The 24,953-nt window shown below is 43.2% G+C and overlaps 1 long non-coding RNA gene across 1 annotated transcript; it reads right to left on the reverse strand.

Annotated features, from left to right (window-relative positions):
• Positions 1 to 256: 256 nt before the first annotated feature.
• LOC132891134 (uncharacterized) lies at positions 257 to 1,752 on the reverse strand. Its single transcript, XR_009655283.1, has 3 exons — positions 896 to 1,752; positions 470 to 626; positions 257 to 311 (listed from the first exon to the last, which is right to left on the reverse strand). It is a non-coding gene; the product is annotated as an uncharacterized LOC132891134 (long non-coding RNA).
• Between the last annotated feature and the right edge of the window lie 23,201 nt (positions 1,753 to 24,953).

The raw sequence follows: 24,953 nt of genomic DNA on the forward strand, positions 1-24,953 counted from the left end.
CTATGCAGCGGCACAGTAGAGGTAGGTAAACACACTAGGCAGCACTATGCACCTGCAGCAGCGGCAACAAAGAAGATGCAAGACTGAGTCATCATACATCACACAACAGAACTATGTGGCAAATTGCAAACTTTAATAGAAAATGTAAACAACAAAACAATGATATATACACATTACAAATGCAAATGTATATATACACAATATATATATATATATATATATATATATATATATATATATATATATATATATATATATATAAGTCCTGTGGCACGGTGCAAAAAGGCAGGGGTCAGCATCCAGGCAATGACCTAGGTGTCAGTGACAGAGAAAGAGAGAGGGGGGGAAGACACACACACACACACACACACACACACACACACACACACACACACACGTGCTGTGACTAATTGTCTTCACATTGAACAGTAGCAAGTAGCATTCTATGGTCATGTATGAGAAGTTAGACTTGTCCTTCTCTTGTCTAGCAGGCTCATTCAGAAATCTGGTGTACTGCTGGTAGCAGCTCTTGTGGTACTGCACCTCCAGAGCCACACAGTCTTTGTCCTTAATGTGTACCAGAATACTGTGGTCATCTTTAGTCTCAGCAGCAGTCTGCAACTTGCCTTGCCAGACAGAAAGACATGCTTATTACCACATAGGAATTTAAGTTTGCCAGTAGCATATTCACATAAAGGCACACATATGTTACATGCATACAAACATTGAAACATAACATCCATGCATGCAAACACACTTGCAGAGGGAGATAGCACTGTAGATAGTCATCAGTGATAGTGACCCTTTGTGTGTGGGGGGGCAGGGGGGTTGGTGGATTGATCAGTGATTGTGACCCTTTGTGTGTGTGTGTGTGTGTGTGTGGGGGGTTGCTTACCTGCTGTTAAGGTCTCAGTTTTTGAAAGAGCTTCCCTTTGTCGTTTGCCTCCCTTTAAGACGAATTTGAGGGGTTTTTTTTACATATAATGCACAGGGCAGGAAGGACGGGACCTGAGCTGGACATAGGCAGTGCTGACCTGGATCTAAGACTCTTAGTGCTGCCCGATGTTGAGGGGCCAGCTTTGGGGGGTCTTGCGGCGTCTTGAGTTTCATCTCCCCCTTCTTTCTCGCGCACCATACGCTTTCCCGCTCGTTCAATAGCAAGTTTGTCCGTAAACCTGCGGTAACATGCAGGGTGGAAGGCAGCATCCTCGGGTATCTTGTCAAACTCTAAATCTAAAGTGTTTGTAGTTTTCGGCTACTCTCCTGTTCTCACCGCTCAACTGCAGCCACTGTCGGATACTGTCCCGGTATGTATTCCACCGTTTGAAGGTAAATTCCTGGGTCACTCCGTGCTTCACAGAAGCTATATGCATATAGCACTGCTTACGTGCAAGAAGTTTTCTCCTTTTTGCCATTATTTCCAAACTTTCCTCTCCTCCACTGCTGCTAGACGAGGCTGTGGCGGCTGCCATGTTGGTCTCTTGTTTACGAAATGGGGCTACGTCGCGGGTGTTTATGGGATACGTCAGCAACCGTGGAACCTGTTCTGTAGCGAAATCTTATTCCGCGGTGCCAAAATATCATTCCGCGCCGATGACATTAGTTCGCTTTTTCAAGCCTTCGTGCGAAAAATTGACAGCATTACAAGGTGAGAACTTTTTGATGACATCATTTCATAATACGTCCATTTATAAGAATTGGATATTATGTAGTTCGGAGACATCGGAGCGGAATCTTGTTTCTGAAAGACTTTTCGGGGTTCACCTTACGGCCTATGTGGGGCTTTGTAAGAAAAGGCTCTGCCCTCTGATGTACCGTAGCCTTCACTATATGTGGTACCAGCAGATAGCCTGCACCTTTTGATCTAAGTAGGTGTGGTGGGTTATAAAGAACCAGAAGTTCACTCAGGTACTGTGGTGCGAGACCATTCAGTGCTTTTAAGGTCAATAGTAATATTTTATAATCAATATGAAATTTGATTGGAAGCCAAAGCAGTGTGGATAAGACGGGGTGATATGGTCATATCATCTAGTTCTAGTAAGGACTCTTGCTGCTGCATTTTGAACTAACTGGAGCTTGTTTGTGCTTATTGGAACATCCAGACAGTAAGGCATTACAGTAATCCAACCTGGAGGTAACAAAAGCATTTTATTTATTTTATTTATTTGCACATGATAAAAGAGGGCAGCACGGTGGTGTAGTGGCTAGCGCTGTCACCTCACAGCAAGAAGGTCCTGGGTTCGAGCCCCGGGGCCGGCGAGGGCCTTTCTGTGTGGAGTTTGCATGTTCTCCCCGTGTCCGCGTGGGTTTCCTCCGGGTGCTCCGGTTTCCCCCACAGTCCAAAGACATGCAGGTTAGGTTAACTGGTGACTCTAAATTGACTGTAGGTGTGAATGTGAGTGTGAATGGTTGTCTGTGTCTATGTGTCAGCCCTGTGATGACCTGGCGACTTGTCCAGGGTGTACCCCGCCTTTCGCCCGTAGTCAGCTGGGATAGGCTCCAGCTTGCCTGCGACCCTGTAGAAGGATAAAGCGGCTAGAGATAATGAGATGAGATGAGATGATAAAAGAGATTTACAAGAAAACATAAATGGAACGAAAACAGAAAACATGCTGGGGAAGAAAAAAAAGCACAATGGCTTGTTCTAAGTCTTCCCCCATTTAAATTAACAAGTAATTAATAGTAAATAGTAAATAATAACAAATAATAACAAAGATAATAATAATTGGTAACAAAATTATACATTAAACTGTAACTGGTATCATAACTGAAATAAATATAAACAATGTAAATTGCAGATAACAAAATATAAGTTAACAAGTGAAAATAAGAAAAGAATAAAATGTAACCTAGGATCTATACATAAAGTTAAAAAAAGTATAATTGATTGATTTCGAATGGTGAATAAATACTGTACTAATAACAGAAGCCTGGTGCATGGTGTAGTGTAATATTTTACAATTTGATCCAAGACTGAACTATATTTAAAGATAAAGGTCAAGTGTGGCTGGGGAATGAAAATAGGTGTTTTTTGAGATTATGTTTAAAACTAATCATGGATGTAAAACTTAAGGTGGAGGGGGAGGTTATTCCATTCAATTACACATTTGTATTGAACACCCTTTTGACCTAGGGATGTTCGCACTAGGGGGATATGTAGTTGGTCGCTTTGTCGAGTTTGGTAAGCATGAAATTGGGAATTAAGATTTAAAAAACTATCAAATGTGTCTGGAAGAGAATTTCTAAGAAATTGGAAAGTGAAGATAATTAGCTGAAGTCTATTGATATCAATAATATTTAAAATCTTAAGCTTCGTAAATAGAGGTAAAGAATGGGCATAAAAACTGGATCCGGTGGCCATACGAACAAATCTTTTTTGTAGTAGTATTAGGGGCTGTAGTGTAGTTTTGTAGGCACATCCCCATACAATATTTCCATAGGTCAGATATGGGTATATTAAGCTATAATATATGGTGATAATGGTTTGTTGAGTGAGAAGATGTTTGATTTTTCCCATAAGTCCAATAGTTTTAGATATTTTATTACATAACATGGCTATATGTGGTTTCCAGGTCAGTTTGTCATCTATTATTATGCCTAAGAATTTAGCTTGACACTCTTGAGAAAGGGGCATACTTTTTAGTAAGATTTTTGCGTTATTTCTATTGTAGGTTTTATTTTTTATTACAGAAAATAAGGACGTATGTTTTTTTGGCATTGACAGATAATTTGTTAGCCTCGAACCAGATAACTTTTTTCTAATTCTTGATTAGCTAGTTTTATTAGAGTATTAAAGTTTGAGTGTGAAAGTAAAAGATTGGAGTCATCTGCAAATAAGATAAAAAAAGATGATTGTGGAAGCTTGTGCAAGGTCATTGATGTAAATTAGAAATAGTAAAGGTCCTAAAATTGATTTCTGTGGTACTCCGCATTGTACTGTTTAAAGTGTAGATTTAGTGTTGTTAATTGTTACATATTGTTGTCTGTCAGATAGATAAGAAGAGAACCATTTTAATGCAGAGTCATTTATGCCATATCATTTTAGTTTGCTTAGTAGAATAGAATGATTTACTGTGTCAAATGCTTTAGATAAATTGAGAAAAATCCCAAATGGTGTACTCTTTGTTGTTTATAGCTGAGGAAATTTTGTCCATTAACTGAATCATTGCCATAGAGGTGGAATAGCCCTTTCTGAAGCCATATTGGTGTTTGTATAGGATGTTATTGTGATCTAAATGTTTCAGAAGACGGTTATATATTAGATTTTCAAGAACTTTAGATATACAGGGGAGGACAGATATGGGTCGATAATTGTTGATATTAAGTGGATCACTACTTTTAAAAATGGGAGTTACCTTTGCAACTTTTAGTGAGTGAGGGACAACTCCATTTTGCAAGGAAAGAGTAAGAATGTGTGTAAGAGGGGCAATGATATAGGGCAGGGAAAGTTTTAGAACTTTAGTGCTTATTTCATCATGCCCAGCAGCTGAATCTTTTAGGTTTTTGACGATGTCTGTGATTTCGGCATTAGTTGGTGGTATAAAGGTTGATAAATTAGATTCTTCTTGTAAGGTAATGTAGTTCAGAGGGTCCTGTGGTCCTTTTTGTATTTTGCTTTCTAGTGAAGGCCCAATATGGACAAAAAAAATCATTGAATTCATCACATAGTTCTTCTTTATTTTCGATAGTTTTATTTCTAATTTGAATTTTGTTTGGACCGGGTGTTTTTATTTTGTCACGATTTAAGACGTCATTTATCATTCTCCATGTTTGTTTTATATTAGAAGCGGCTTCAGTAAACTTTCTGTGATAGTATTCTGTCTTTGCAGTTCTAAGGAGATGATTTAGCTGATTTCGGTACTTTTTGTAGACACTGTGGTTAAGGGGTGTAGGGTTCTTGACGTACTTAGCATAAAGTTTGTTTTTTTCTGCGTATTGATTTTAATATTCTGCTACTTAACCAAGGTTTTTTTTCGAGAATGGTTGAAAATGTCTGCGTTTTTCTTAGGAAAACATTTTTCATATAAAGATCAGTATGTTTCAAGAAACTGATTGTAAGCTTTCTCTGTGTCCGCCTCGCTAAGTATGTTGTCCCAAACTATACCTGATAGGGATTCTGTGAATTTCTGAATGTTTGTCATGTTAATGAGATGGTAAGATATTTTGTCTGTCTTCCTAGTTGTTTCCACTAAATCAGATATAAGGAATATCGGAAAGTAATCCGATATATCCGTTACCATAATCCCAGCCGTGTAGTCGATGTTGAGTGTGTTTGTGTATATGTTATCAATTAAGGTAGCAGAGTGTGGGGTAATCCTGGTAGGCTTGTATACAAGAGGGAAAAAGGAGGTTCGAACCCGGAACCTTCTTGCTGTGAGGCGACCGTGCTAACCACTACACCACTGTGCCGTGATGAATGAGTCAGTGTTGTAATACTGTGGCACTCTTAGAAGGACTATAGTAGTTATTAAAGAAATTTAAATCAGGGTCGAGAGATGAAAAGTGTGATTCATAAACATTTAAGTCAAAGGGGTTACAAACTAAGGTACTTCAGTCACTGTTACTTATTTTTGAAGGTAAAGATGGCTGTTTTTCAGTAGTGGAGATCATGAGGTTTGATTACCGGCGATGACTTAGTCAAGTCTGGTTTCTTCATGTGTTGGCCCTCCTTGGTGTGTCTCTCGATGGGTGCACGACCAGCCAATCATACCGTAAGTATGCCACGTTTCCTCTCTCTCTTGCTGACCGCATTTCCGGTAGGAGTTCTTTTATCTTTTGGCGTACTGCTTCCGAAAAGTCTTCGTTGATGTACTGTAGATGTTCGATCCTTTGAGGTACAGTACTTTGCTCTCTGCATGATGGCTTCTTTGTTTTTGTATCGGAGAAGTTTCACAACAATGGGTCGTGGCCGGCCGTCTTCCTGGAATTTTCCATTACGATGAGAACATTCGATTTCAATCTTAAGTGGGTTGAGCTTGAGTTTGTCCTTGAGGATTTCTCTGACTTTCTGTTCACATTGCTACCAGTTCTCTTGTTTGTTGTCAGGGACACCGTCGATCAGAATGTTATTAAGACGAGACTGGTTCTCCAAGTAATCGGATTTATGAAGGATCGTGTTGATGTTAGCTCCTAGATGATCTATTTTCATCTCAACTTCCTTGATATTGTGGCCCTGGTCATGTTGTTTTGCTTTACCATCTTGGATTTCTGTCTGGGAGAATTGTAGACTGTCCTTTATTTCCTGCACCTCGCGGATGAGACTGTCCATTCTTTTGTTGTTAGTATCCATTACTGTTGCGATGAAAGACTGAAAGGTGGATTGTTGTCTCATCAACAGGTCCTCATATTTTGCCCTTTGTTGATCTAGCATTTCTTTCAGGGTACCAAGAGTGACTATGTCCTCATCATTTAGTTGTTTTTGTCCTCGAGTAGGCATGGTATCGACGGTATGTAGGAATTTAGAGATCACACAATTCCTACCTGGGTAGATCTAATTAGCGGAATCCGATGTAAATTTGGCGGGAGTGGGGATGGACACACAGCGCCGCGGGGGCTCCTTTTAAGCCCGCTACGGTTAATCCGCGTGAAACAGAAGTGTAGACAACTCGCTGCCGGGGTTGCCAGCATGAACTAGTTTTTCTGTGTCATGTAGTGACATTATATTTCTTATCTAAGCAATATTTCTGAGATGAAAGAAAGCTATCCGGGTAATGTTATAGATATGAGTTTCAAATGAAAGACTGGAGTCAATGATCACCTCGAGGTCTTTTACTGCTGCACATGAAGAAACAGAAAGGCCATCCAGAGTTACTGTGTAATCAGAAAACCTACTTCTAGCTGCATGTGGTCCAATTACTTCTGTCTTGTCCGAATTAAGTAGAAGGAAGTTCATAAACATCCAGTGTCTAAATGTCCTTTACACATTCTATTAAGCTGGTGTTTCTCATCTGTTTTTTCAGAACAGTGTGTCATCAGCATAACAGTTGAAACTAACACCATGCTTATGAATAATATCACCAAAAAGACTATGGGAACGCAGCCCTGATCTTTCATTTTTCCCACACCTAGCATGTTCTAGCATTTTAACAACATGTTCATGTTAATGTTTGCTGCTGAAACTGACTTTCTCCCAACTTTGTCTTCACTTTATAGTTGAGCACTCAAGGAAATATGGATCTATGCTAAATATAGAACATGGCCATTCTGGTGTTCCTCTCAACTGACCTCTTTTTCTCCTAGATACCTTGCTTGATCAAATGAGAAAATAAATATATAGTAGAAGCTGAAGATTCATACTTCTGTGGTATTTCACTGTGAAATCCCACAATTTAAATAAAAATATTGATATGATCCAATTAAAATGAACATGGTATGTATTACCACATGAGGGTGAAAAAATGTTCTTGCCCCCACCTCAGTAAATACTAATCCATTTGTTATCCCTGGGGACTTGAACCTGGAGAACATTTGTCACATAAAAGCCACTTTATATCATCAGATCACTTTTTCATTTAGTTTATTTTTTCCTCTTTCCACCATCACACCCCACAATCTCCTCTCTGAATGTTTATTTCTGCTGTAGACTCTCTCCCTTTCCAGCTACTGCAGCTATCCCTGTCAAACTTTATCACTTGAAATACTTTGGGGAGATTTATGATATGGTTATTAAAGTAAACTGTGTGAAGGTCCAGATACATCAAATTTCTTTCTACTAAGGAACTTACATGACTGAATAGTGATTATATTTAGCTTTTCATGTTCAAACGGGGGGGGGGGGGGGGTAGTGATTAGCACTGTCACCTCACAGCAAGAAGGTCCTGGGCTCAAGCCCAGCAGCTGAAAAGGGCCTTTTTGTGTGGAGTTTTCATGTTCTCTCTGTGTCTGCATGGGTTTCCTCTGGGTGCTCTAGTTTCTCCCCGCAGTCCAAAGACATGCAGGTTAGGCTAATTGGTGACTCTAAATTGACCATAGGTGTGAATGTGAGTGTGAATGGTTGTTTGTGTCTATGTGTTAGCCCTGCGATGGCCTGGTGACTTGTCCAGGGTGTACCCCACCTCTCACCCCTAGTCAGCTGGGATAGGCTCCAGCTTGCCTGCGACCCTGTACAGGATAAGCAGCTACAGATAATGGGTAGATGGATGTTCAAACAGTAAGGATTAGTTCAGGATTTGTTTCATAGTTGTTTCATTTTTTCTGGAGCCATGAACAGATGAGACTGACCATCCATCCTGCTTATCCATCCATCCATCCTGCTTATCCATCCTTCCATCCTGTTCATCCATCCATCCATCCCACTTATCCATCCATCCCAGTTATCTGTCCAGCTCATCCATCCATCCACCCCACTTATCCAACCATCCATCCATGCTGCTTATCCAGCCATCCAACCATCCATCCCATTCATCCATCCATCTGTCTATCCTGCTTATCCATTCGTCCATCCCACTTATCCATCCAGCTCATCCATCCATCCACCCATCCATTCTACTCATCCAGCTTATCCATCCATCCGTCCATCTGTCCATCCTGCTTATTTACCAGGGTCAAGGGGGAAGCTGGAGCCAATCCCAGCTGACTTCAGGTGAGAGGCAGGGTTAACCCTGGAGAGGTCATCAATCTATCACAGGGCTACACAGAGACAAACAAACATTCACACTCATGTTCACATCAATGAGCAATTTAAAGTAGCCTGTTTGACCTAATCTGCATGTATTTGGACTGAGGAGGGAAACTGGAGAACCTGGAGGAAACCCAAACATATCCGAGGAGAACATGTAAACTCCACACAGAAAGGCCCCCATCAGCCAGAACCCAGAACCTTCTTCCTGTGAGGTGACAGTGCACCTCTGCACCACAGATGAGACATCTCTCTTGTGTATTCATTTTTACTCTCAGCAGAATAAATGCACACTCCTCCAGCCAATCTTTTTTTTTTAATCACTTCACTCACTAAACCAGGGACAGAAACTGAACAATCCAGATAGGAGGGTATGCTACCAAAGCCATGATGGTTCATGATTAGAAAAGTACAACCTGAACCACTTTTTTTTAAATACTGACCCCTCAGTTCAGATTGCTGATCAGTTGGTAATGTCTGGTTCAAGACTGACATCTTCAGAAGATGCTGCATGATGTCTTCAAGACAACTCATGCATGAATGCATGACTGGTATACCTCAGGGTATATACTCAGTCTTCTACATCTCGCACTGTACAACACCTCACTGATAACAGTAGGCAAGTAGCATGACTTTTCTTATCATTAAAACCATATCTGTGGTTTCATCCTTATCGTATCATATGTGACCTCTTGTTTAACATCTAGAGATACATTATGAAGAAAAATAAAGCTTGGAAAGAAGTATCAGAGATACAGTAACTGGTGCTTCAGGTAGGACATACTGTAGGTAGTACGGTACATTTAGCTTGATGTGTAAATCAAACAACCAACCAATAGCAGTTGCTACACACTAATAAGAGACAAACTACAAGCAACACATTGGTTTCCTGTAGCTGTTGTTAACCAGTTAAACTAAATCTAGTGTGTAAGGTGCTTTCTAGAAAAGTACTACAACAATCATGAACGTCATCATGTTCTGCATCATACTCAAACATACAATATTGGACTTTCTAAAAGCAATTTTGAAGGCTCTTGAGTGTGTCCTCTGAAGGCAATGAGCTGGTGGTGTTTTCACTTTGCAGTGATTTAGTCTTTTAGCTTCTAGCCTTTGTTTTTCATCTCATTATGCCCCAAACAGCACAAGGGCTTAAATCAGACTCCTGGCATTTCTAACCGGTGTAATGAATTGATCTGATTAGAAAGTCTGCCCTACCTGGCTCATGAAAATATCTAACAGCTTCGGGGTACAAGCCAAAATGTGATTGGTTTCTGTTATTAGTAAAAGCCAAAAAAAAAAGTGAGAGAGAGAGAGAGAGAGAGAGAAAGAGAATGCATTGCATTTGGTTTAAAACAGCTGCACTGATTACTACGGTCTTTCCAGGATAGTTTTTTTTTTTTTTAACTGCATCACTGAATGCCTTTCTGAATGCCTTTCTATTTCTGCTTCAACATGTGACCTGAAATATGCAAACTTTAGACTGCTATTTTATTTTTACTATATAACACATTGTTATAGGAATAAAAAGTATATTACTAATATTAATAATAATGTAGTAAAAGTTAACAGTAATGCACAAAGTTTTCAGTGAAACAAGGCTTAAATTAAATGTGGGCTTCATTTTATGTTATCTTTGTGTATTATATGCTCAATAAATAATTTGTTGCATGCTTTATGGATATATTATTGTTGTCATTGTTGCTGTCGTTGTTGTTGTTAATGGTGTAGTAATAATATATTATTAATGCTACTATGTTAGTAGTAATATTGGTTATTATTAATATTTACTATAGTAGCAATGGCAGTCACAATGGTGGTAGTGATAGTAGTGCTACTAATAATGGCAGTGTTATTAGCATGGTGGTAGTAGTCAGGGCCGCTGACAGCTTTGGCTGGGCCTGGGACAAAATGCTCTGAATGGGCCCCCCCAACAACCCACACACACCCACCTCTCTTATCCCAGTCTCTACTCACTCCAACCCTTAAATGACAGGTATTCAAAAAACATTCAACCAGTCAACAACCATTTCATTTTAGCATTTCAACATTTTTACAGTTTTAACATTTTAACATTTCCTTAGTCTGCAACTATTCAGGTGCGAAATGCAATGCGCGAGACTTCTGTTGTGGCAAAGTCGTCAATAAGGTCATTGAAGTCCAGCTTTTTCGCAAGTTCGTGCTCTATAGAGAGCATTGCCAGCCCATTGAGCCTCTCCTGTGACATGTTTGAGCAAAAATTGTCACACTCCCAATCAGAGCCATGGAAGTAGGAATTCCATGGCTCTGCTCCCAACCACGTCACGTTATCTGACCAGGGGGCTGAGACGCGGTGCCAGCATATTGGTGCCCGCATATTTCGGCACGTGAGTGCAGGGTTCAGAAGCGCAGTGTGCTGCTTTGCAAAGTCGGAGCCGCTGTCAGCTGCTATCGGGTTTGTGCATGTGTGGGTTTAGCAGAGCAGAAGCAAACGAAAAGCCAATGTAAAATGCAGGCTTGAAAAAAAAAAAAAAGCCCAAAACCAGCAACCTCACACACATTGATCCTGTGAAGTAATCCCCAATTTCACTGAATCTCTCCCCCCTGTACTGTAACGGAATAAGCGGTTACTGTTATTTTGTATCCTTTAACCGAACGCCATTAAATGTATTCCGTTACACCCCAAGCCTGCATGCGACAGCCCCCGCAATGCCTTCCTAAACTCGTGGATAGTCTACTATAATCACGCTATTGGGGTGCTCTTGAAGAGGCAGCGATGGACGGGGATTTCGGGCAGGGCTGGGGGCGAACATAGTATACTGTGCGTGTGTACTGTCCAGTGTGAAAAGCAGAGAAGAACACACCGCTCGGGAAACGGCGGGATATGATTGCGAGCTAATGTGAATATTCTTAGCTTCAATCAGATATATGAAACACAATGTTATTAAGCTGTTGTGGTTATGAAATGATTCAATGCCCTGTGCATTTGATATGGTGTTCAGTGTGACTTGCTCTCCCCTCGTTTGTAACATGAATTGCGTGCCGAGCGTGCCTTGGTTGGGGTTACTTTACGGGGCTGGAAAAAGTTGGCTGTGTCTTACCTGGCTCAGCTGCCCCACTGCCTTTGCTAGTACACAGTAAAAAATGGAGTGTCAATATTGCAGTGTAAACCTATTTTCCTCTGAATAGAGTAGTTATAACACTATGCAGAGTAAAATCATCTAAATGGTAGTGTCAAAAGTGAGAGTTAATTCCCACTTGCACACAACGACAAAATCTACTCTGCAGGGTGATGATTCCCCGCGAAAATACAATATAGAGTCAGATTAACTCTGAAAATCTTACACTATCTATAGTGTTAAATATTTTTACACACCTCATTGTTAATTTTGACACAAAATAGAGTAAAATTAACTCTAAAAATCTTACACTGGCTATAGAGTAAATTTTACACTGATTTTGAGTGGGACCAAATGTTATCTGACAGAGAGTTAAATTCAACTCTTAAAGAGTAAAATTGACACTATGATTTTTACTGTGTACCTACTGCATCATCCGAATCTTTTTTAAAATATTTATGCAGTGAGCCCCTGAGTCTCTTGGTTTCTTCCTCTCTTTTTCTCTTTTCTTTTCTGTGCTCCTGACTTGTGCATGTTGGCAAATGGCATGCACACTGATTGTCGAAGCGCTATGATCGAACGATGTCGTTTTTTTCCCCTTAATCAAAGAGTCAGACCAAACCATTTTTTCATTGGGGTGGTAGGGGGTTCTTGACACCTTTTTCAAAGACAATAAAGGCAAAAGATCTAGAAATAATTTATTGAATGCAAATATAGCACATTTCTCCCCCAAATCAACACATTTTGAATAAATAAAATAATTTAATCGCAACTTCATGAGAGCCCAGTTCTGGGCCCTCCCCATTCCTGGGCCCGGGACAACATACCCGTTTGTCCCCCACAGTCGGTGGGCCTGGTAGTAGTAGCAGTAATATTATGGGCTTTAGTGGTGGTGGTGGTGGCAATGATGGTACTGACAGTCGTAATAGTAATATCAGTAGTCATGATAGTAGTAGTAGTAGTGAGATCAACAGTAGCAGGAAGAGTAATAGCAGGGGTAATAATGGTGGTGGTAGCAGTGGTAATAATAATAATAATAATAATAGCAGTGGTAATAGTAGTATTAGCATTAGTAGTAAAAGAAATACCAGTATTACTAGTAGGAGTGGAAATGGTAGTGGTGGTGGTAATCACAGTAGTCATAGTAATATCAGTAGTAATAGCAATGGTAATAGTATTGATAGCAGGGGTAATAGTGGTAGTAGCGGTGGTGGTTGTAGTAGTGATAGTAATAGCAGTGGTAAGTGTAGTATACTGCAACCCTGCTATAACTTACTCTTTTATGACAAACTTTTGCATATAATGAACTAAGTTTGTGTCCCACACCATTAATGACAATGAGTTGGAGTCTTCAAAAAAAAAAAAAAAGATCACTGAGCCATGCACTCCTCTTCCCACCAGAAACAAACAATAAGTAATCAGGTCCACAGTCAAGTAAACAATACCGTATATGTTAACATCATAAAACAAAGGCTTAACGAGCCTCATGTAGTTATCAATCAATCACTCACAATTATTGAGCACACCAATCATTGGCTTGAAACAATCCCTTAAAAGGACTTTAATTTACAAGCTAAAAGCAGTTTTACTCGAGTCTTTACTCCATAAGCACTGTTGTCATGACTATTTGTCAACATAAGATGCTCTCCGTCTGTCAGAAAATGCAGGTGATAAATGAATGTAATTTCTGCAGCCAAACAGATCCAAATCAGTGATCAAAAATCAGAATCAAGAAACAGACAGGATATCAAAGGTGGAGACAAAGGCCAAAATCCAAAACAGAGTCGGAAACCAGAAGATCAACACAGTGATACAAAAGGCTTGGTGATGTGAGACATTGGTACAGCACATAAACTTCACAAAGTCTGTGTAGTGACATTCCTTATAAGCATGCACTATGATTGCACTCTAATCCAGAACAGGTGCATGGCAATTAGTTGTAATGGTGACGCACAGGGCTCTCAAGTTTTGAAGTCAGTTCAGAGTGAGATTTGTCGGGAATGGCAGGGGTGGTGCTGGTGAGGGGTGTCGGTGGCGGCGCACAGGGGGATGGAGGAGGAGGGGTTATGATTGGTGTTATGTAAGTGTTAGTGGCAGATTTAGAGCCCTTCAATACAGGGGTAGGGGGCTCCCACTTGAAACACAGTGGTTCCAGGCCTGCCATTTTAACAGCCATGATTGAGAAGAGAGTTCTGTCAAGGGCAACATGTAAACAGAAGCACGTAACAATGTACTACTATATCTGTGTATTTTGCAGTTTGGCAAGTACCCAGTAAAGGAAGAGATAAAAAAAAAACCACACTGAGTTTTCATTCAAGTATGCAACACTAGGACTAAAAACAGGTGTCAAAAATAGCTGTTGAAATTAGCAAGGATTCAAGATTGAAGTGGCGAGACAAGCTCACAGACTCTGGGCAAACTGATAGTTAACATTATTAGCTGGAGACAATATTCCCCAACATCAGCTCTCATAATTTTTGTGATGCAAGTACTAATTTCGTTCAGGAAATACAAAATCGTATGATGAGATGATTTACTGTACTGTAGGCTACTCATCAAATATGGCGCTCCCGCGTCCTCCAATGTGTGTCCGTCTGCACTTCACCGCATCGTCTTCTTTGGAAAGTTCACATAAATTTTATCTGGATGCAACTGTCAAGTGTTTAGCTCCTTTGCTGTGCTTATCCCACAATTGAAGGGTAATACCAATGCTGAACATTAAAACTGGAATTCACTCAAACCAGACCTTTGTTCCGTCTTTTTCCTTTTTTTTCCTTTGCAGGTGAAAAACCTTAAAAGACAAAACACCATCCATTTACCATACCAATTTGCAGTTTTTCTTCTTTTTATAAAAGCAGTTACACAAAAAAATGATCAAAAGCTTAACATTAAATACATGTATGTGAAAATAGATAGAATTTACTTTAACTTAAGACAGATTTTGAATGAATTGTTTCAATGTAAATGCATCAAAATATTAAAATACATTTTAACCACAAGGGCCATAATGAATTAAGCAAGTTACTAAACCCAATAAATGAGTTACCAAGTAACAAGCCAACCTACATATTTACTCCCATATCCACCATGAACATTTTAGCAATGAAATACTTTCAGTTCGTTTTAAACATGCACTGTATGCAAGTAGAAAAAGATGCATGCTTTTAAACCATGTCTTCACTGGCACCCAAGGATTCAGCACAATAATATCCATGCAACAAACCACATCTAAATTGGGCCATTTCAAACATGAGACCAAGCAAGTTGCCACTAGTCTGGCTAACGCGACAAAGCTCTACGAGCTATTGGTCTGGCCAAGATATTAAGCCCAACCGTTTCCCAGAGCCCATGGTTGACCCGCCTCCCTGAAATGCCTCAGTTTGCTACTGGTCGAAGCCAGAAAAGGCTGTGACGAAACTTAAACCAATCACATCACTCTTTCCTCTGACGTATGCAACGCGACGGGGCTAACTGGTAGATTAAACTCTTACCGAAGCCAGTCAGGAGCAAGGGGAAAACGTCCTTCCTTTCAATAAATACCTCCAGGGCTGCTCTTTGCTCCGTTTTCAATGAGAACTTCCCGTTGAATGCTTTCAATACAGCATCTATGCGTAATAGATGTGGAAGCATGAATGAAGCGCTTCCGGCATAGATTCTGTAAACAATCTATGGCTTCCGGTCGCAGTTCTACTACGTCAGTGCCTTGAACACACCTCTACCCAGGGCCGTTGGAGATGCTCAAAGTTGATTGGTTCCCAATTTTTCGGGAGCTTGGAAGAGCTGTAGATAGCTTGCCTGGCCAGACTAAGCTCACAACAGGCCCTCGTGTTGCGTCACGCTTAGGATGGGTGGGCCTAGGCTAAGTTGCCACACCTTTTACCGGACCAAACAAAGCAAGTTGCGATAACCCTTACGAGCCAACAATTACACAAAGCACCATGTGAATATTTAAACCTTAAGACGCTACAAACACAAACATTTTCCCCGCATCTCAATGCCCCGTCAACGCAACAATTTCCTCGCATTCACAACAAGATAAAAATAAATGCGAGCTTACCGGCTGTCTGTTCAGATCTTGACAGTGGTAAAACTTCTACACAGCTTCACAAAATGCTCGGCAAGTGATCGAGTTTGTATTTCGCGCTGCAGCAGCCTATTTTTTGCTGTTCAGTCCTCGCACCCAAGCAGGAAGTCAGCGTGTCACTTTGTTCTCCTTGATTGCGCGCAGGTGAGTAATTAACGGGCTTGCATACCGGCTGACAAAAAGGGCGTTCACCGCGACAACAACAATGCTATTTTTTGATTGGCTGTTGGGTAGCTACATTTCTCAATTTATTGATCGGTGTGTGGCAAGCTATTTCTGAACTCTGCGGGAAACCTCTTGATGCCTGCTCTTCATCCACAGTTAAAAAATAGCGGTGCACCTTGGTGGGCGTTGTCTTAGTAATTTCTGTGCGTGAGAGATACAAGGTGTGGCGTGTGAACTGCTTGAAATATGTGTGTCTCACGCTCAATGTGTGAGACTTGAGAGCCCTAGGCATGTCACTGCACTTGTGTGGACATGACACTATCGAAGACAGACTTCATATCTTGGGCAATCTAAAGCATAGGGAGAAAGCAACAAATCTGTCTAAAGAATATGGTATCCTGAAAAAAAAATCTATTTCAACTTTTAAAGCAAAAGAAAAACAAAGAGAGCTCTGAGACTTCGTCCATAACTGTGATCAGCATGATGGGCTGAAAAGAAAGAAGATACAACAAGCAAATGATGGTGAGTGTGACTTATTTTGTTTACTGAAGAGTGACATTTCCTTTAATGCGTAAATGTCAGTGAATTGAGTGTAAATATAAATTAAACACAGTTGGTCTTGTTTTACGTAAGAGTGACTGTTTGGTGTGATAAATGGCTCCATTTCAGTATTATGGACTTTTCTATATAATGAACTATTTAGACATCCCCCAAGGAATTAATTACAGCAGGGTTGCAGTGTATGAGCAGCAGTAATGTTAGCAGCGGTGGTGATGGGAGTATTTTTACGATAAATAGAAACAAACAAAGGGAACTCGCACACCTACAGTGGTGCTTAAAAGTTTGTGAACCCTTTAGAATTTTCTATATTTCTGCAAAAATATGACCCAAAACATCATCAGATTTTCACACAAGTCCTAAAAGTAGATAAACAGAACCCAGTTAAACAAATGAGACAAAAATATTATACTTGGTAATTTATTTATTGAGGAAAATGATCCAATATTACATATCTGTGAGTGGCAAAAGTATGTGAACCTTTGCTTTCAGTATCTGATGTGACCCCCTTGTGCAGCAATAACTGCAAGTAAATGTTTCCGGTATCTGTTGATCAGTCCTGTACACCGGCTTGGAGGAATTTTAGCCCGTTCCTCCATACAGAACAGCTTCAACTCTGGGATGTTGGTGGGTTTTCTCACATGAACTGCTCGCTTCAGGTCCTTCCACAACATTTTGATTGGATTAAGGTCAGGACTTTGACTTGGCCATTCCAAAACATGAATTTTATTCTTCTTTAACCATGCTTTGGTAGAACGACTTGTGTGCTTAGGGTTGTTGTCTTGCTGCATGACCCACCTTCTCTTGAAATTCAGTTCATGGACAGATGTCCTGACATTTTCCTTTAGAATTCCCTGGTATAATTCAGAATTCATTGCTCCATCAATGATAGCAAGCCGTCCTGGCCCAGATGCAGCAAAACAGGCCCAAAACACGATACTACCACCACCATGTTTCACAGATGGGATAAGGTTGTTATGCTGGAATGCAGTGTTTTCCTTTCTCCAAACTTAACGCTTCTCATTTAAACCAAATTGTTCTATTTTGGCCTCAGCCGTCCACAAAACATTTTTCCAATAGCCTTCTGGCTTGTCCATGTGATCTTTAGCAAACTGCAGACAAGCAGCAAGTTTTTTGGAGAGCAGTGGCTTTCTCCTTGCAACCCTGTCATGCACACCATTGTTGTTCAGTGTTCTCCTGATGGTGGACTCATGAACATTAACATTAGCCAATGTGAGAGAGGCCTTCAGTTGCTTAGAAGTTACCCTGGGGTCCTTTGTGACCTTGCCAACTATTACACGCCTTGCTCTTGGAGTGATCTTTGTTGGTTGACCACTCCTGGGGAGGGTAACAATGGTCTTGAATGTCCTGCATTTGTACACAATCTGTCTGACTGTGGATTGGTGGAGTCCAAACTCTTTAGAAATGGTTTTGTAACCTTTTCCAGCCTGATGAGCATCAACAACACTTTTTCTGAGGTCCTCAGAAATCTCCTTTGTTCGTGCCATGATACAGTTGCACTAACATGTGTTGTGAAGATCAGACTTTGATAGATCCTTGTTCTTTAAATAAAACAGGGTGCCCACTCACACCTGATTTGTCATCCAATTGATTGAAAACACCGGACTCTAATTTCACCTTCAAATTAACTGCTAATCCTAGAGGTTCACATACTTTTGCCACTGACAGATATGTAATATTGGATCATTTTCCTCAATAAATAAATGACCAAGTATCATATTTTTGTCTAATTTGTTTAACTGGGTTCTCTTTATCTACTTTTAGGACTTGTGTGAAAATCTGATGATGTTTTGGGTCATATTTATGCAGAAATATAGAAAATTCTAAAGGGTTCACAAACTTTCAAGCACCACTGTAGATGCCGATATAATAATGCACTTTTATTGCATATTAAAACAAACAAAAAGTGCTACCAAAGTGAAAAGTACAAACGTTTCGGTCACAATCAGACCATCCTCAGTGCTCAGTGATTGTGACCGAAACGTTTGCACTTTTCACTTTGGTAGCACTTTTTGTTTGTTTTAATATGCAATAAAAGTGCATTATTATATCGGCATCTAGGTGTGCGAGTTCCCTTTGCTTGTTTCTAGTTATTCTATTGGAACTTACGCACCCATCAGGTATCAAATTTGAAAGGCGCGGTACCTTCATTGGAAAGTATTTTTACGATATAAATGTAATATAAATGCTACCTTCATATTATTTTATACAAGTTATGTTATGCAAACTGTCATGAATCTGAAATACTTTGTCTCTGAAGAACATCTAGCCGATTCCTTCCTTCCTCATTAAGATTTGGTTAAAACAGAAGGTTTATTACATTTTGCTCTACACTAGATACATATGCTGTTCCACTGATGTCCAAAGAAAGCATCTGTAGCAAGTGTTTAGGTGGGTGGAGCACAGAAGCACAGCAGGCCAGTACTGAGTTCTCACTAACTCTTTTATTATTAGCTTTTCAGCTTCTACATGTTTATGTAGACGTAGACATACACACACGCCACACACACGTGTTCTGGTCGGGAGAGAGACCACTCTGCTCTCGCTCTCTTCCTTAAATAGGGCACGGCTCCTGGGAAGACACACAAACAGGTTCATTCACCTCAGGTGTAGTGATTCTGCCACTTACCTTCCTGACTCCGCCCTCCGGTCACAGACCAACACTTGACCACGCCCCCCCGCCACATACCCCCACTGCCCGACTCAGGCCGGGCAGCCATCCGGCCTGCAGCCGACTCCCCCCCCCCGCTTGACAGGAGAGAGGAAGTCCGCCACGACCATCTGCGCCCCCGGCCTGTGGACCACCTTGAAGTTAAAGGGTTGGCGTGCCAGATACCAACAGGTGATTCGCTTGTTGGCATCCTTCATGCGGTGGAGCCAGTGGAGGGGTGCGTGGTCCAAACAGAGGGTGAAAGGGCATCCCAGCAGGTAGTAACGGAGGGCAAGGACCGTCCACTTGATGGCCAGGCACTCCTTCTCTATGGTGCTGTAGCGCCCCTCAGGCACTGACAGCTTCCGACTTATGTACAGCACTGGACGATCCTCCCCCTCCACCTCCTGGGACAAAACAGCCCCCAGCCCTCTGTCCGACGCGTCCATCTGCAATATAAAAGGGAGAGAAAAGTCAGGGGAGTGTAACAGTGGCCCCCCACACAGTGCAGCCTTTACCTCAGAAAAAGCCCGCTGGCACTGCTCCATCCACTGGACCGGATCTGGTGCCCCCTTTTTAGTGAGATCAGTCAGCAGGCTGGTGACATCCGAATAATTAGGTATAAACCTACGATAATAGTCAGCCAGCTCCAGGAACTGTCTCACCCCCTTTTTGGTCTTGGGCCTCGGGCAGGCCGCAATTGCCGCTGTCTTGTTAATTTGGGGATGCACCTGCCCGTTGCCCAAGTGGAAGCCCAGATACTGTACTTCCACCCACCCAATCACACACTTCTTCGGGGTGGCTGTGAGGCCCGCCCACCTCAGCGACCTAAGGATGGCCCTCAGATGTTGGAGGTGCCTCGGCCAGTCATTCCTATAGATAATTATATTGTTGAGATAGGCGGCCGCATAGGTGGCATGGGGGTGAAGGACCCTATCCATCAGCCGCTGAAACATAGCGGGCGCCCCAAACAGCCCAAAAGGAAGTGTGACAAATTGGTGTAAGCCGAATGGTGTGGAAAAGGCCGTTTTTCCTTGGGATAATGGAGTCAAGGGGATCTGCCAATAACCCTTTGTTAAATCCAGTGTCGAGTAAAAGCGAGCTGTGCCTAGTCGATCGAGCAACTCATCAATATGAGGCATTGGGTACACGTCGAATTTAGACACCATGTTGACTTTCCTATAGTCGACACAGAACCGGACCGACCCGTCGGCCTTGGGAACCAAGACCACCAGGCTGCCCCAGTCACTGTGGGACTCCTCGACAATGCCCATTTCGAGCATGGTCTCAAGTTCTTCCCGAACCACCTTTTTCTTGTGTTCGGGCAGTCTGTAAGGGCGGCTGCGAACTACCACCCCCGGGGGCGTCTCAATGTGGTGTTCTATGATGTGGGTGCGGCCGGGCAGGGGCGAGAACACATCAGAAAATTCTGTTTGCAACCGGGCGACCTCCGCGAGCTGGGTCGGTGAGAGGTGGGCTCCACAGGGGACCGGAGCAGTGGGTGATGCCAATTTTCCCTTTTGAACCTCTGGCCCCAGCTCCGCCTTCTCAGGAACCACCGACACCAGCGCCACGGGGACCTGCTCGCTCCAACGTTTTAACAGATTGAGGTGGTATACCTGTAACGCCCCACCCCTGTCCGTTCGCCTCACCTCATAGTCGACGTCCCTGACTTGCCGTATGACCTCAAAGGGTCCTTGCCACCTGGTGATTAATTTAGAGCTCGATGTGGGCAACAGTACGAGTACTTTATCTCCCGGTGCGAACTCCCTGAGGCGCGTACCCTTGTTGTACAGGCGGGTTTGTCGTTCTTGGGCCTGCTGCAAATTCTCCTGGGTTAGGTGGGCGAGTGTGTGGAGTTTTGCGCACAGGTCAATAACGTATTGGATTTCATTTTTACTTTGTGAAGGTCCCTCCTCCCAATTTTCCTGCAGCACATCTAGAATGCCACGCGGCTTACATACACCCATATAACAATTCAAATGGGGAAAACCCTGTGGAGGCTTGTGGGACCTTTCGCACTGAAAACAACAAGGGTTCGAGCCACTTATCCCAATTACGTGCATCCTCACTTATGATTTTTTTAATTATATTTTTGAGGGTGCGATTGAACCGTTCAACTAAACCGTCTGTTTGTGGGTGATAAACGCTGGTGCGGATCAGCTTAATACCCAACAACTTATACAGTTCCTTTAGTGTTCATGACATAAACGCAGTGCCTTGATCAGTCAGAATCTCTTTTGGGATTCCAACTCGGGAGATGATGCAGAAGAGCGCATCCGCAATACTGCATGCTGAGATATTGCAACAAGGCACTGCTTCCGGATATTGCGTTGCATAGTCCACTAGAACTAATATAAAGCAGTACCCTCGTGCTGACCGATCTAATGGCCCGACGAGATCCATCCCAATTCTTTCGAGCGGGGTCTCGATTAATGGTAGAGGGCGCAAAGGCGCTTTTGGAACGGCTGCTGGATTTACTAACTGGCATTTGCGGCACACCGTACACCACCTACAGACATCGCCGCGAATCCTCTGCCAACAGAATCAGGCCATTATTCAGGCTAGTGTTTTATCCTGCCCCAAGTGTCCAGCCATGGGATTAAAGTGAGCCGCCTGGAATATCAATTCCCGGCGGCTCTTCGGAATCAAAAGCTGCATGACTCACTCTTTAGTCTGAGTGTCCTGCATCACTCGGTATAATCTATCCTTCATAATTGCAAAGTAGGGGAAGGACGGGGCGGCGCTTGGCTGGAGCATTTGACCATTGATTACTCTCACTTGGTCAAACGCATGCCGCAGAGTCTCGTCTCGCGACTGCTCTAATGGGAAATCCGCGAGGGATTCCCCAAGAGAGAGAGGAGGGGCCGGCGGCTCCTCATTCTGACGCGGAGCTGACGTAGACGGCTCTGTGACAGCTGCTCCCACCAATGCCACACCGGGACCTTTCCTTATTAAACTGCTGCAGGACCCACTCTTTACTAAATGAGTCATTAAATCCCAAAATCCCGGCCAATCAGTCCCCAAAATTATAGAGTGGGTGAGGCAAGGATTAACCACCGCCTTTACTATAAATTTCTCCCCTCGAAACAGAATGTGAACTGACACTAAAGGGTAGCTCTGAACATCCCCTGCACACACAACACCTTCACCAATTGTGCTCCCCCCAATGCCTCGTCTTGCACCAGGCTTTGGTGGATTGAGGTCTGATTACAGCCGGAATCCACCAAAGCCTGATACGTATCCCCTTGGGTACTCACCAGTATGCGATACGCTCCGGCCTGATCGAGGGCGGCTCCTGGTGCGTCAGGGATCCGGACCACCGCGCCCGCCTCCATCGCTGAGCACTGATGCTGGAGGTGCCCCGGCTCCTCGCAGCGCCAGGACACCAGCCCGGGCTCTCTCTCTGCACCGGTGTTCCGGATATCACTCACCTGAGGGGGGAAGACACAGACACGGAAGTAGGAGAAGATAGGACACTGCGGGTGCGGGGAGCCGGCTGGGGTGGAGCCGGCCCCCTCCTCCGCGGTGGGGGAATGGGGTGAGGGAGAGGAACAGAAGGAGAGAGAGAAAGAGAGGGGAGGGGAGAAGGGGAGACACGCTGTCCTGCCATTGGAACAGCCGCCATATGGTCCTCCGCCAGCTCAATGGCCTGATCCAATGACACCAGGCGATGGCACTGGACTCACTCCACGGTTCCCTCTGGAAGTCGAGCGACGAACTGCTCCAGCGCCACCAGATTGATGATCTCCTCAGCGTTGCGGTTGTCGGCCCTCAGCCACCGGCGGCAGGCGTCCCGGTGTTGCTGGCCAAACACGAACAGCCGGCCGACCTCCTCCAGGTGTAGCGCGCGGAAGTGCTGCCGCTGCTGCTCTGGAGTGTGACCCACGTGCTGGAGGACGGCCCTGCGGAGGTCCACGTAGACCAGCCGGCTGTCGGCGGGGAGCTGTAGCGTGGCCAGCTGTGCCTTGCCCATGAGGAGGGGGAGGAGGCGCGCCGTGCGCTGTTCCACCGGCCAACCCCACGCCTCTGCTGCCTGCTCAAAGAGGACGAGGAAGGCCTCGGGGTCGTCGTGCAGGCCCATCTTCGTCAGGGTGAGGTGGGAAGGGCCCGCGGCGGTGGAGGTGGTGGACCCCACCGACATGAGTAGGTGCCGGAATGCCCGGCGATCTTCCTGCTGTGCCAGCACCAGGGCCTTGAACCTTCGCTCCTGTTCTTCCTGGAGCGCGACCAGCGCCTGGTGCTGGCTCTGTTGGGCCGTGGCGAGGGCATGGACCAGGTCCTTGAAGGAGGAGGACTCCATGGAGCTGTTTTCTCCTGCGCTCCGTCCCGAGTTTCGGCACCACTGTAGCAAGTGTTTAGGTGGGTGGAGCACAGAAGCACGGCAGGCCAGTACTGAGTTCTCACTAACTCTTTTATTATTAGCTTTTCAGCTTCTACATGTTTACTTAGACATAGACATGCACACACACCACACACACGTGTTCTGGTCGGGAGAGAGACCGCTCTGCTCTCGCTCTCTTCCTTAAATAGGGCACAGCTCCTGGGAAGACACACAAACAGGTTAATTCACCTCAGGTGTAGTGATTCTGCCATTTACCTTCCCTGACTCCGACCTCCGGTCACAGACCGACGCTTGACCACGCCCCCCCTGCCACAACATCATTCTCACTTGACACTAAATGAAGTTGTTACAAGCATCAATAATGCACAAGATTTAGGTTCCTTAAATGAAACCTAACCCATTTCTATATAAAACACTTTCTGCATGGCATCCAGAAATGATTTAACTGGATGCTGTCTCAGGAAATAAATGTTTGACAACTTCCACTTCTAGTTAAGGTTATCATTTGCATAGCCATGTTATTTTTTCAGTAGATTTAGTCTACTAGATTTAGCCTTTTCTTACAAAGCCCCACAGTTATGGAACAGCCTTCCAAGTAGTGTTCGGACTCAGACACAGTCTCAGTGTTTAAGTCTAGGCTGAAAACATCTTTTTAGTCAAGCCTTTTGTTAATAGATTTTATTAGGTACAGTAATGGGTTGGTAAACTGGGATATATGGATGCGGTCACCCCCCCCACTCTCATACGTTCACTCAGGTTTGTTGATGGTGAAGTGGCTGCTGTTTTGTGTTCCAGGGCTCCCTCATGTCTGTGTTACCTTCTGGCTCTCCCTTTAAGTGCCCCTGGCATAGTTAGTCTTGCTGGAGTCCCTGCTTGCATGTGCAAAATGTATACTGTTCTTACTCATTAGGTGACAATGGGTATACCGAACTATTTGCGTTATATTTTCTCTCTCTCTCTCTTCTTCTTCTCTTTCTCTCTCTCTGTTGAATTACACATGACACTCCTGAGATACCAGTGATGCTGACCTCTCCTGCCCTTTGGACCTACCTGATCCATTTTGATGCCCTATTTCTGGGTGGAGTCTCATCACATCGCTCTTGTGGAGGATGGACCCATAGACACTTAGTTTTGCTATGAAGGCTGAGGACTATAATCACCATGATAACTTTAGGACTGCAATTGTCATGAACTCATGTCTCCATCAATGAACAGTTCATAACTACAGCAAAATAGACTTCATGTTATAACTATAATGAATTACCTGGTTACACAATTTCACTTTTTGACCATATAGGACACACTTATAGAAGCTAGTAATTTATAATCATGCTACCGTATCTGTTATCACCCACATTAGGATGGGTTCCCTTTTGAGTCTGGTTCTGTTAGGGCTTTGCTGGGATTCAAACCTGGCT

Source organism: Neoarius graeffei, chromosome 9 (genome assembly GCF_027579695.1).
Source record: "Neoarius graeffei isolate fNeoGra1 chromosome 9, fNeoGra1.pri, whole genome shotgun sequence".
Lineage (NCBI taxonomy): Eukaryota > Metazoa > Chordata > Actinopteri > Siluriformes > Ariidae > Neoarius > Neoarius graeffei.